At 36.2% G+C, this 14,074-nt stretch overlaps 1 long non-coding RNA gene across 1 annotated transcript in view; it reads left to right on the forward strand.

The window, feature by feature from the left end:
- The first annotated feature begins 540 nt into the window (after positions 1-540).
- LOC106482650 (uncharacterized) overlaps positions 541-14,074 on the forward strand; it is a 34,778-nt gene continuing 21,244 nt past the window's right edge. Inside the window, exons 1-2 of the long non-coding RNA XR_001292211.1 lie at positions 541-601; positions 3,468-3,538. This is a non-coding gene — a long non-coding RNA (uncharacterized lncRNA). The remainder of the gene's footprint in view (positions 602-3,467; positions 3,539-14,074) is intronic.

Consider the following 14,074-nt stretch of genomic DNA (forward strand, 5'->3'; position numbering starts at 1 on the left):
GAATGTAATGCCAAAAATACTTTGGTACCTTTATTCTGAATTACTTTGCAAAACCTGACAAAGTGCTATCAGAAAAATATAAATCTGTAATTTCCCAGTGTGTCTGTATTTGGTTCCAGAAGCACAGTTAATTTTGCTGTATTAAAAATGTACATACTATTTTCATTTCATAATCCAAACACCTAATCTTTTAATTAGATGTGGCCTTTCAACTTACATTTTTTGACATAGTCATACTTTCATTCCAGTTGTTTGCTGTTTTTACAGTTGTAAATATTTTTTATAACTCTTCATACAAAAATTTTTGGGGCAGCTACTTTGAACAATCTTAGTCAGTTATAATATCCATTTACTTGGAGTAATAATGACTTTTGAGCCAAGAATCTGAGGAATAAGTAGGCTGGAGAATCTCCCTTTTCTGTTCATTACTGACAGATTGCTGTTATATTCATGTTCTGGATACACAACCAATGTCAGATCCAGATGTTTATCCTCCTGCAGCTGTGGAAGACCTCCCTTTCTCCCCTAGCCGTATGTGTGCCTGCCTGTTCTGAATTAGATGAATCTCTCAAGAAACACCAGAATGAAACTACTAAAAATTGTAAGTAACTCCGATCAAAAGATCATCTTTTGCAGATCGTATTTGTGCCAGTGGCTTAGCAGCACCTCCTAATAGCTTCTCTTCATAAACTTGACAAAAGAAGTGTGCTTTTAGGGAAATATCCGATATATTTCACTATTAAATCTTGAAACTGGAAGCTTTATGTTTCTCTCTAATTGTGAAATTTAATACTGTGATTTGTTTAGGTATAGCAAAAGCTTCTTAAGAGATGGATATGGTTTCAAACATGGATTATAGCTTGAGGGTCACACGTGATAAATGTAGTTTTGTACTTTTATGAAATTCACTGCATTCAATAGTGTAGAGGTGTGGTATTTCTTGTTCTGTTTTCAGCACAGGACTTGCTTTTCCAATTAAACCCTTCTTTTCTGTTTGTGAAAACAGTAGCACAACTTATATTTCTGGAAATGATGGAACTCTATAAACAGTTTATTAAACTGTTGCTGATATGAGAAATTATGACAGCAGTTTCTTATTCTGCCATACATAAAGTAAAAGTTTGGTCTCAGATAGACTCTAGCAAAAAAAACATGTACTACTACAAATATAAGAATTAGGTAAAAAGAACCTGCATTTAGAATGAAAAAGAAGCTTTAGTAGTATGTTCTATTGTTCAGGTATAAATGGAACAGATAAAAATGAGTTTTCTCCATTGTACAAGGAAGTCCTTCACCGAGTAACTTTAAGTGTAAATTCCAGAATATTTTTCCTCAGAAAAATATAATGTCTACACTTCAGTTACTTTTGTTAATAACTATATTTGTGATACCTTTAAAGAGTAGAAAGAGATCATAGTATGTAACAAAGAAATATTTTTCAGATAATCTGAGTGTTTCCTAAGTCTGAATACAAAATACATTCAGTGAATATGATGTATCCATCCCCTATTTAAAAAATGACTGTTTATCACATTCTGGTGCAAAGCTGTGTATCCACGCTCTAAATTGGCTGAACATGAATCAGCTGTAACTGAGAAATCAGGTGCAGCATGTCAGAGCCCTTAGTGCACTGATAGGCCTTAAGTGCCCTGACAGCTTCACCTAAGACCTCCACCCACCCACTCTGGGAGCTCCATTTAAGTGCAAGCTAAGGCTGTGTGAATATATAGAGCTGAGTGTTTTTAATCCTTTTATTACTGAATCTGCAAGGAGAGCAGTAAGTAGGTGATTAATAATGCTTATCCATGTTACCCAAACTGACTCAAATAGCTTCTGTAATCACATGTTTTATGTGGACTTGCATGTTAGCGTTTGCTTGTCTCTGGCAACTGCTCTTTTGGTTGCTCCAACTATATGCCACTTTCTTTCCACCCCCTAGTATTCTGAAGTAAAGAAACAATTAAAAAAAAAACTCTGAGAAGGTAACTGCAGTAGTAAAAGGTAAGAGTGGGCTGAAAGAAGGAGGGGATGGCATAGCATGTAGGAGATGGAATAGGAGCAGGGGGTTATTAAAAGTCAGTTTGCAGGATCCAGGTGTAGGGAGAACAGCAGTGTTGAGAGAGGAATGTTGTTCAGTCTGTTCTACAAGAGCAGTACTAAGCAAGGCTCATGTGTATTCAGCCGGGTTGGAAGATTGTACTGAGTAAGGCTGCACAGGGTTTTCCTCACTGTGCTGTTATTGCAAATCTTTGTTAACACAAAGATGATAGAATTATATTTACTGCAGATCTTGATGTGTAAATGCAACTTAGTCTTTGAGATATGTTGCATAATAGAGGGAATTGAGTTTTAGACCAAGAGCATGTACTAAAGTACTGTGCATAGTTAAGAATAATCAGTTCAAATAAAAGATGCAGGAATCTGGTAAGGAGAAGTTCTGAAAAAAGGTATTGAAGAGTTAAAGATCACAAGCTGAATGTAAGTAATAATGCTATATTACTGTGAAAAACAGTCATACCGAAATGGATAAATGTGGCTGTCCTTTGGTAAAACACACATATAATTCTGCACAGGAGAAGACTGTGAATTCTTTCCATGTACACTGGCAATATGGCAAGAGACCTGTGGAAGGGTTTAGGTAAAATTATATTAGGTATAGTCCTTAAATAAGCATAAGGAGACCTGAAAAATAAAAAGGAAAACTGCAACTTTCTTCCTTGTCACATGAAAGAACTTGTCAGTAAGATATGCACTTTTTAGCCTGTGCCAGCCAAAAATGTGGAACAGAAGTGAAGTGCAGGAATAAAGCCTGCTTCCCAGATTTCAGAAGAAAGAAATCTCGGTTACTCAAAGTCAAGAAACACCAAATGATTTTCTATGTGATTTTAAGTTCTGACCCAAAGAATTAAAATCGCATGCTGCTGGATTGATTTGGTATTTTTCAGTACTTCAGAAAAAGGAATAATTAATAATTTTTTTCCTTTGAGACTAGGAAGCTTTTCTTCCAAGTTATAATGAGAACCAGTTAGAGGGCTCCATGATGTCTTTGATAATGATGCCTCTAGGAGTGCTGTTCTTGTTTATTTTACAAATATTATTGGTAAACATGTTTGGAGCCACCCTGAGTTCATATTACCTCATTTCACAAATAAAACTTTTTTTTTTTTTAATTTCAGCAAACACATTTCTGTGTGATTTTTATCATTAGTTCTTTAACTATGATGAAACTTCATAAAGGAGATCCTTGTGTTCATAAGGTTCTATAGCATAAAAAGACATTATGTATTTGGGCTAGAAATAGCAATTTTGATGCATATAGATGAACTGCAGTGATACTCTATATTAATGTCTCTTTCAAGGTGAAAAAAGGAGGAGGGGAGGAGAAAATCAGAGACATTCATGAATGCTAAAACTAAATCTCTTCTGTGACGTTCTAACTTTTCTATCACTGTACCTTTCTCTTACAGTGCCTGACTACTGCTGCAAGTTAACACAGTTTGACTGGAGTTTCATGAAACAGGCTTCTGTGGTGGCAATGGTATGTGTGCTTAGTGAATATCAGTAGATTCCCAATATGCAGGTGGTAGGAAAGAATAAGAATCAATTTATTTTTTTGTCATCTGTATGTTTTAATTATTAATGTTAAAGCATAGCTTCAGATAAAATGTATTAAATATTCTCTTGCTGTAAGTGAAAAATCAAAGAGTGATGTGGAAAACACTTCAAGCAGCAACAGATGATGCAAACCCTTTAGCTCATTGAAACATAGGCTTTATATACAGTTCCATTTATGATTACATTATGTTTCCTAGATTTGCCTTAGTGTTCTTTGTCTTCAAAAGTTCCACTGGCAGAGTTGGTTTCCTTTTAGTTTGTTATGTTTCAGTTGAGTCAATGTCAAGCTATCATCTTTCATATCTGCATTTTTTAAATTTTCAAAGTCCATCTATCAAGTACCTTGGTTAGTTTTAAGTTCTTCTGTTCACAGAAGTGCACAGTTGGTTGTTTCTAAGCTTATTCATCTTTATTATCACTTAGAACTTCTCATTTGGGCCTCTGCAGATTATCAAAGCAAACTCATGGAAGAGGCAAACTAATGACTATCAAGAATTCCAACCCTTGTGTGTTGGGATGATCTTTCTGTAAAAAGCATTATAGTGTAGCAGTTGTATTAAAAGAAATCTAACTTGAAGAAAAAAGGTGAATTTGCACAGAAACTGAAATGTATGTGAGTATGTTCGTACTTTGGGATTAACTGTGATCTGATTTGGTCTGAAAATTCCTTGTTGTCAGTATTCTGATAACTTTAGCATGCAGATCACTTGCAAATTATATGGTAATTCACAAATTATATTCACAAATATATTTAAAAACAATTATGGGTCACTGCAACATGCTAATATCATTTGGTTTATCAAATAAGAGGGAGAGTAAGGAGACTGTATCAGGGAAAAAGTCTTTTATGTGATTTATTCAAATAAGCTATTATACTTCATGTTTAGCTGTTATAATTTGGGTATCATTTCATATAGTCTTACGCAGGAACTTTTCTGAATTAAACTACAATCAATCATCCATCAATGCCATTTTTGTAAAATGGCTCTAATCATTCTTTCTCATTTGTGTTCTTATAGTGAGTGCCTCAAAATTACATACATACAAAGTTACCAGTGTTGCATTAACTATACAGGAAAGAGTTAACATGGGCGCATGTGGAAGATTGCCCAGTAAGCAAATGATATAAAACATTCTGTAAAAATCATGGTATAGAAATTCTCCTTTTTCTTTTTCATCTGTTTGGGCCTATTCTTTCTGTTTCATTTGCTAAGAGAAGTTCTTCACGTAAACTGTCACCATCTATGTTATCCTGTTATTGACAAAGAGTAAAACAAGATTTAACACCACTTGTTTTCTTTGCCAATTATATTTATTCTTAGTTTTATATTTTAAGGTGTGTGAATGGGTGCTTATATATCAGTTATTCCACTTTTCACATAATTCACCTAAGAAACTCTGCTCACTGCAACTAATCCAATGGTTTACAGACTCTTCTGGAATCTATAGTCTATATGTTTCCCTGACAACTGATTTTTAGGGCAAGCTAACTTTTTTGGGGAAACCTACCAACTAATTGGCTTTTCTTAAGAACACCTTGAATGTATTTCGAACATTGGAGTGGAGGTGCGTTAATAACTCCAGGGCTATTACATAATAATGAAAATGAAGATTTCAAATAACCAATCTATTAACAGCTGTTGGAAATAGAGTTCTTAAGTGGACACTCATCAAACTGCTCCAAATCAGCTTCTTTTTAATGTGGCTGGTCTTCAGATAGTTTAACAGCACTTCTTTGATCTTTTCTCCTTCAAAAGCGTAAGAGTTTTTGTTAAATCTTTTTCTTGTCAGTTTTGTTCCTTTGTCCTGTTTACAGACTGCTCTCTGCTTCTCCCTCCCTTCAGAGAAGTTGAAGGAACCTAAAATTCTTTCAGTTTTAGCCAAATAATTGTCATAGTGTGTTTCCTTTTTTTAGGAGACCATTAAATCTAATGCCATGTGCTCTTCAGTAAATCAATCTGAGCCAGATAATGGGAGCCGCTGTTTCATTTGTTGTCAAGTTCTAGCTGCTTAAATAGGCCTGTTAAAGGTGCGATTGCCCACACAACATATCATCCCTAACTTAGCTGCTGCGGCAGCCCTTGTCAGTTTTACTGTTTTACAACAGTTTTACTATGTATTGAGATGTTTCAGCACACTGGTAGTGTTAATCAGAAGTTATAAAATGCATGCAACAAGAATATAAGGTTGAAATAAAAAGTAGTCTTGAGATTAATTTGATTAGCACTTTACACAGATTGAACTTCCTTGATATGTTATGCACAATGAGTAAGACATTGATTTCCCAGATATTCATGTCAAATTAATTTCAAAATATCTTCCCAACAAAATTTTTATGCTCTTATCTTCAAAGTCAGATACTGGCTTTTTTTAGTTTAAAAAAAATAAATAAATAAAGGGGGGGGGTGGGGAGGATCCTCCAGGGAACCACCTTCCGTCTGTACAGTTTCCCTTGCAAAAATGATCATCATCTGAAAAGCAAAAATTTGAGTTAATGCAATGTCTTTGTAGATAGCCATAAGAATGCATGTAAAGTATTGTATATTTAGCTCTAAATTGCTCAGATGACACTTATTCTTCAGTCAGGATAATACCTCTTCATTCTCACTGAAAAATAAACATGTTGTAAAAAAAAGAAAGGAAATATGTTATTATTACAAATCTGTATTACCAGTGTCCATGTGATTAAATGTTATAAAATAACCTAATGGCATATATCAGGACATTAGGATTCAATAATAAACTAGCTAATGAATGGGGCAACCTTATATTAGGGGACTAGATCAACTCCTTAAATTTAAGGTTCCCTGCTAACACTGTTTGAAAGGATGAAATCGTTACTTTCTGTTGTGATAAAGGAGGGTACTTTATGCTGCGATAAAGGAGGATTATTTAAAAATAAGAAATGAATTGGATGCTACCTTTTGTCTCATTAGCAGGACCAGTCCCAGCAGCCTAGATTATTTTTAATGTAATTCAAGATACTGTGGAATTCCTCTGAATATGACCTCTTTTCTCTCTTCCTTTGCCAATGCTCCATATTCTTACTGTATACTGAGCTATTCCTGGAAACCACAACAGAGAAAAACGTGTGGTACAGCATACTGGGAGAAAAGGAGAAAGTTCGCTTGACAGCTTGTAGCAGGAGGGATGCAGATTCTGAAAAGGCGGGCAGGCTGTAGCTAACTCCTGCCCTTTACAACTTTCTTTGACTTTGCCTTTTATTGTAATACCCTTTCATGACTATAATTGTTACAGAAAAATCAATTCCATCATTTGGTATGCTGTAACATTGCAGTCATTTTTCCCTTTCTACTAATGTACTGTGGATACACCAGTGCTGTCCAACTTCTGTTACCCTGGACTGTTACCACCACTTAGTCTGCTCCCTATTATCATGCAAGTTGATGTGCCTATCTCTCAGAATCAATGTGTTTCCTTTCCCTCATGTGTTGCAAAATATGTGCATACCTGTTATGTAACCAGTAGCTACTCATAAATACACTCTATGGTATGACAGAATGGGCACGTTTAACCATCTGCTGTCTGGATGAACGCAGGTTCTTGGGTCTGAGGTACCCTCAGAAAAGTTGATGGCAAGCACCAAAAAGTTATGGAAAGCTATGTGAATTGTTCTGGTTGGTTCCTTCCAGGCTCCAGTAGGCTGGCAAATCTTACATGAAGTAAACAACCTTATAACTCCTGCCTTTGTAATGCATGCCATCTTCTATACTATTTTTTGGAAAGATGTTCTTTCTCAAGTTAAAAAGCGTGGATTTTTCTTTTGTTTGTTTGTTTTTAACAAAGGTGACAGTATCCCTTTTATGTGATGATATTGCATCTGAGACAATTTCTCAGATATATGATAATACACTAAGAAAATGGGATTTGCTTTATGTATTTGGAGACTATTTGTGGCATTTCCCTTTTGACAGGTCTCTGGACTCCTTTGTTTCAACATCTGATAATAGAACCAGATGCTGACAAACCTGTCTTTGTACCTAGTGAACTATCATCTTTCTTTTCTCCCCATTTCAAGTTCATGATCCTCAGTTCTTTTCTGAGATTTTTTTTTGTTGTTTCTTTGACAGCTAATTAAAAGATAGTATACAAAAGTCATGAAAGTCTGATTTTTTTTATATGAAGCTTATTTGCTCTGTTCAGTAAGCATCCTTTCTATATCAGACAATAACTTCCATCTTTTCACACAGCACAACTGACATATCAAAAAGAAACTATCCTACAGAAAACTTGGATCTCTTTGACTTGTGGATCATGTAAATACCACGAGATATAAGATTGTGTGTTGCATATTGTATAAGTGCATGCATTGAGAGGATTATGTCACCAAATCTTGCAACAGAGTATATTAAATATATTGCATTCCATCAGGCTGTTCTTTGCCCAGGTGAATATAAATTTTTGCCTTTGCATCAACCCTTGATGTCTGTTTTACTGCTACAATTAATGTTAAATTGGAAAATATGGACACTAACCAGTTTGGAAGGTCCACTGTCATTGCAGAAACATATGATGATTGCAAGCAAAGTAGACAAAACAGGGTGAGCATGAAAGGAGAGAGATTTTTGTGAGACCTCAGGTAGATCATTAGTTCAGCTGAATACCTAGAAATAAAATCTAAGCACTCTGTTTCCCAGTGCAGTGTCCATTTTGATGAACTGTCATATAACCTCACAATTGTGTTCCAATAGTCTGCTGAAAAAATGCGTAGTGTAAGGATTACTGTGAAATACCCATCTGCAGAAGTTTCTAATGTTTTTAAATTCAGGTTAAAGTTTTGAGTAACCTTGAACTTGAATGTTTGTGTTTGAGAAAATTTTACAAGTTTGAATACTTTTCTGTGTGGCCAAGGAACATTGAGATACATTATCAATTGTACTCTCAACAATTGTTTATTTATGCGTTTCTTTGTAAACGTAATCATCCTAAACCTGTGCTTTTCACTTGCAAAAATGTATGTATGAAATACTGTATTTGTTAATTTTCATTTCATGTTTGCTCAATTATCAATTTTAGGTTACATCAGCTGTCCAAAACATTTAATTTCTATAACTCTAGGTTGAATTTAGCAGGAGTTGCAGATAGACAGTGCCTCAAAAGATAGTGTCTTTCATTTGACAAATGCATGACAGAAAGGCCAGGAAAATAAGCAGATGGTTAGTTGAGTCAAGAAGGTCTTGACTGACAGCAACATGGGGCCCAGTCCAATTTTTAAGGTTTACTATTAAAATATTTAATATCATTTTGAACCCCTGTCCAGAAACCTGGGGAATTTTCCATTTTCTTGTAGCTCAGAAATGAGCACTGTTTCCAGGCTTGTGGCAGTGAGGTAAGCAATGAGCAGAACTAGAAAAGGCAAAGGATGAGAGAAAGAAACTATAATATATCACTTTGGAAATACAGAATAGTCCAAAAAAGATGTTTGCTGTTAAATGCCCTCGCAAGCCATGTTCCCTGCTAGTTATTCTCACTTGCTTTTACTGGATTCTCCTAACATGGCTAATCATTCTGTCTGTTAGACAGCTAGCACTTGCTCCTTTGCTCTTTCTGACTCTGATCTGGTTTCTCATAATTTCTCATATTCATTCTGCAGGATCTATATTTAGTCAGAATAACATCTTTCTGATGACATTTTATTCTTGGAAAAATGAGTGCAGTTTGGTTCCCCATCCCAACATGATTCTCAGTGCTGTATTTTCTCAGCTTTACAGTTTAGCTGTAATTTAAAAAGAAGGTCCCAAAATACAGCAATCACTTATGAATTAGGCCTACTCTGACCTGATCATTTTGTCCCACTCTAGTCAACGCCAAGTACTTTCATGGCTTTTTGGATCTGCATGGAGTGTTCCTACCCTTTTGAGCTCCTCCCTGTTTTCCAGTAGCAAGCATAGTTAACCAAAAGGTTTGTAAAAGGCAATGGTATCATATGGAGAACGCTATGGAGCTCTCTGACTGGAAAAAGGTACTGCCTCTATTTTGCTCTAGGCAATCCAGTGTAGTATTAACAGTAACCCTGCCTTTGATCTGTGATATGCGTTTTGATGAATTGGTCTTTTATATCGTGTCCCCAAATATATACTGCCATGAGAATTAGTAAAAATTTGCATAATGTTACAGGATAATATAGTAAATAGCGATGGATAAACTATGTAGATTTTTTAACATTGAAACTTTTTTAATATTTTTATTTAACTTTGATTTTTTTTTCTAATTCAAAATTCCAGACACTTACAGAAATGAATTAATCTAGTGAAGATGTGGATCTGTTTGGATCCCTATCCACAGTTTTTGTTTCTGAATTGTAATGGTAAAACTTTTCCTCCCCCACAAAAAACCCTCTCTCAAGCCTGTGGCTGTTAGTATGAAGGTTTGCTATATTAAAATGTATACAGCTACTCTGCTGTAGAACAGGGTAATTGACTTGCCTTAATTTATGTAGCTGGTTACCACTTGGAGTATGTGGAGGATCCATTTCAGTTGGCTAGCAGCTGTGAGACTAGCAGGTAGAAAGGGCTGGTTAGGAAAGTGTGCGCTATTAAGGGTAAGTGAGAAGAGGCAGAGAGCTAGTAATGACAGCTAGATGGGAGCGTAATTGGAGGGAGGCTCGAAACCATAGTGCTTTATAACTTGTAGTGGAGAACTCTGAGGGGGCACGTGGGCCAGAGCTGAGCAGGCAAGTTAGCATTCAGTATGCTTGTCACAGAGCAATACTTCTCTTCTAATTTCCTTGAGTCTGAGGGATTTTCAGGACCAGATTTGAATTGAACTTTTATGGAGGCATACCTCATTTTATTGCTCTTTGCTTTATTGTGCTTTGCAGATATTGCGTTTTTTACCAATTAAAGGTTGGTGGCAACCCTGTGTCGAGCAAGTCTATTGGCGTCATTTTTCCAACAGCATGTGCTCACTCTGTGTCACATTTTGTACATTGTTTTTTTTAGATATAATGCTATTGCACACTTAATAGACTGCAGCATAGTGTAAACATAACTTTTATATGCACTGGGAAACCAAAAGATTTGTGTGACTCGCTTTATTGTGATATTCGCTCTATTGTGGCGGTCTGGAACCGAACCCGCAATATCTGAGGTATGCCTTTTTCTATTGGCCTTATGCTGAAGTCCATTTTTCTAACCATATTCGGACAAGTTCTCCTTAAAATTATTAATGCCTTTATATGCATTGGAAATGCATCTGTCAGGGGGGAAAAAAAGTAGCCGGAATGACTTTCATGTATCTTTTCTGTGGATCCCCTACTGATGCTGAAGAAGAGGGCCTGTAAGCTGGAGTTGGCTCCTTCCTCTCCCCCCCCCCCATATTCCAAAGCTGGCTCTGTGTGTTCCAGCCTCTTCCCTTCCTTTCAGTCAGTGGAAGCTGTCTGTCTCTAGCTCTCTCCTTGGTAATGTTTTTGGTAGACTTCAAATTCTCACCCTTGAATTCTGGAAGAACTCAGGAGGAGTAGGTTTTGCAGTGTAGACAGGGATCAGTTGAGATATTCCCTGTGGTAACAGGGCAGGATTTTCCAGCTGGCAAAGAAAGAGTACTTTCATCCAGTCAGCAATACGTGGCACCTCTATCCATACAGCACAGCAGCACATGCTTATAGTCTCATAAAGAAAGCAGCAGTAAAGGAGAAGCATCCTGATGAGTAGTGGTGGATTTTTTGACATGTCATGGAATAAATGAAGTTGGCAACCACTGTTAGAAACTAGAGCAATTCCTGTGGTCTCCAGTCTGTGAGGACAGGCTCATAATAAAAGTAGATGGCAATTTGTTCAGGTTGGATAAACATTATAGGGAAGATAGTTCTTGTTACAAAGGAATTATTCATGATTTATGAGTTAAAAATACAGCAGAGCAGCCCAAAGGATGGTATGGAAAGTTGGTATAAACTGCTTTGAGGCTGGAAGCAAAAAAAAAAAAAAAAGGGGGGGGGGCTTTTTGCAGAGTAGGTTTTTAAGGTCCAAAATTCAAAACAATAACCTGAAAATAATAACCCAATATTTAACATATGTAAAGAGATAAAATGAACAAGAGGTGAGGATGGCAGGCTGAAGGTCTCATTTGCTAATTGGGCATGAGAAGGGTAAGGCAGATGCTTTCTGCTTGTACATGCTTGTGTAGCCCCTTGAAAAATTACCACCTAATGGAAGGTATTGTAGACTTTATTTGTTGCTCAGTAACAAAAGCAACAAAAATCCAAACCATCATATACTGCTTAATGTCTCCACTCATCTCATTGTTTCAGTGGGAGCTTCTATGTATTACTGAGCAGAAAAAACATCCCATGATTGCTTTCATTAGGTGGTTATTGTCATCACCATCCAGGATCAATTATTTTGATTCTACCTGTTTCTAACTAGGGAAAAAATAGAAAATTGTATCTTTATAATGAGTTACATCAAAATCTGCGTTAAACCTACAATTATGCGTGTATAAAAAAGGGGAGGCAGAACAGGAAATTAAAATAATCAAATAAAATGATACTGCCTTTTCTCCTCCTTTTCCTTTCCCCACAAGTCTGGCAGAAGTAGCTAAATTTTTTGTGGGTTTCTTCTGCTTATACACAACTCTTTCTGTTTGCCCATGATATGATTTTCAGAATTGATCCCACTTCTCTTTTCAGCTGCACATCTGGTGATTGCAGGACTTAATTATAACATTTCTAATGATCAACTCTGTCATTTTTTACAATATACAAAAAACAGGACATGGAAGCCAAAGAACCTTTTTGTTGTTTGCTTTTCAATCATCCTGTAGCAGTGAAGCAGAACATTGCAGAAGTGAAACTTTAAATCAGCATCATGAGAAAGAGCAGTTTTCTTTGTTTTGAGATGAGTCTGCAAGTCTTCTGCTCCTTTCAGGTTTACTCTTTAAGTTGTACTGTTTGGTCTCAAGAGTGCGTTTTTCTTTTTCTTTTTTCTTTTCTTTTTTTTCTCCCCCCTGTGGGTGTTCAAAAATGAAAAAAATTCACATCCCATTCTTTGCAATGTCAGATCACAAGGGCAAGATTCCTTTCTGGTTTGTTTCTTCCTTAATCTCAAAATATTTCCTTTCTAAAATATGCTTTAGACATGTCAATCATCTGAAGATTTTTAAGTGTTGTATGATTTTCTTTAATCTGCTTCTTCAATCTGCTCATATGACGTCGAAACATTCCGTTAGCTGAAACAGTTTGGGAAGTGCAATGATCCTAGGCAGTTACAAGTGGGTAATAGGGGTTTTGTAGCTACGTTGTTGCTCTTTCGTGGCAATGCTGAAAGTATCCACAGTGGTAACTGAAAAGTGAAAGTGTAGCATCTTAGTCTTTGATATATTTGCTTCTGATTACAGGAATGGTTGGGAGGACTTAAACTTTATTTCAACTGTGAATGAGATTATTAATTACTTGATATATCTGTCAAATTATTTTCATTTAACAAGGTCATTAAGTTCATCCATTCTTCCAAAAAGCACAGTAAAGTTGTATTTCTTCTTTTTTGTCTGTAAAAACAAACATCATCTATAGACACTCTAGAGTATCTGCCTGAATACCAACAAAAGTGTTTACTTAGGGTACTGAAGACTTAATAAGTATTGGACCCTTTCAGATATTTCAGGTTGGTCACTAAGAAACACTGATTACTTCTGGTTAACTTTATTAGAAGTATCTAATTGATGTTTTGTTGAAGTTTTCATTTCTCAAAATGATGAAAGAACATCTCTGAGAAAGCATCGTGAAAATGCTTGTCTTCCTTATCCTGCTTTCTCACAGTACTTCCTTCAGTGCTCTTGTTTCCAAATCAAATTTTCCTCTCACATGGGGAGTCTGTTTCTTGTTCCAGCAATATTAGTATCCAGCTGAGTCTGTTGCAACTTGAATAACTTTGTCTCTGAACCCTCTTTCCTTTTCTTTAGTTCCAGTCATTCTCCTTCATATATCTCTGACACTGGCAGTTCCAGTTGATTGGAGGAAAAAACTTTCATCTTTAGAATTTGATAATATGAAATTTCTTTGCCAGTCTGCTTAAGGTTGATCTTTTTCAGTTTCATTGTTTGCCTGATAATGTCCGTGGTGGTTGATTGCTGCTGCTGCATCCATCTTGTACAGGCGACCTGAATATTGAATTGGTGTAGCTGGTCTTTCTGTGGTTTTGTGTCCTCTAAATGTTGTCATTTGCCAGACTCTGTTCCAATGTGTGTGATCCCTCCAAATGAAAGTGGGCTACAGAAGCTAGCTGAGACAAAAGTAGTTTGACAATTGAAGTTTGAAGTGTGTTTATCATTTTAGGCAGTGAGTCTCTGTTGCTGTTTTTGTTCCTTGGTTGCTGTAACCTCTTCGTGGTCTATTTATGATGAATGCTAGTGGGTGCTCCTTGTCACTGTAGCTTGAGCAGCTGCTTAAAAATGCTTCCTATTTGTACCTGTCAGTGTGAGCTTGCTGATACCCAGGGCTAAA

Source organism: Apteryx mantelli, chromosome 16 (assembly GCF_036417845.1).
Source record: "Apteryx mantelli isolate bAptMan1 chromosome 16, bAptMan1.hap1, whole genome shotgun sequence".
Taxonomy (NCBI): domain Eukaryota; kingdom Metazoa; phylum Chordata; class Aves; order Apterygiformes; family Apterygidae; genus Apteryx; species Apteryx mantelli.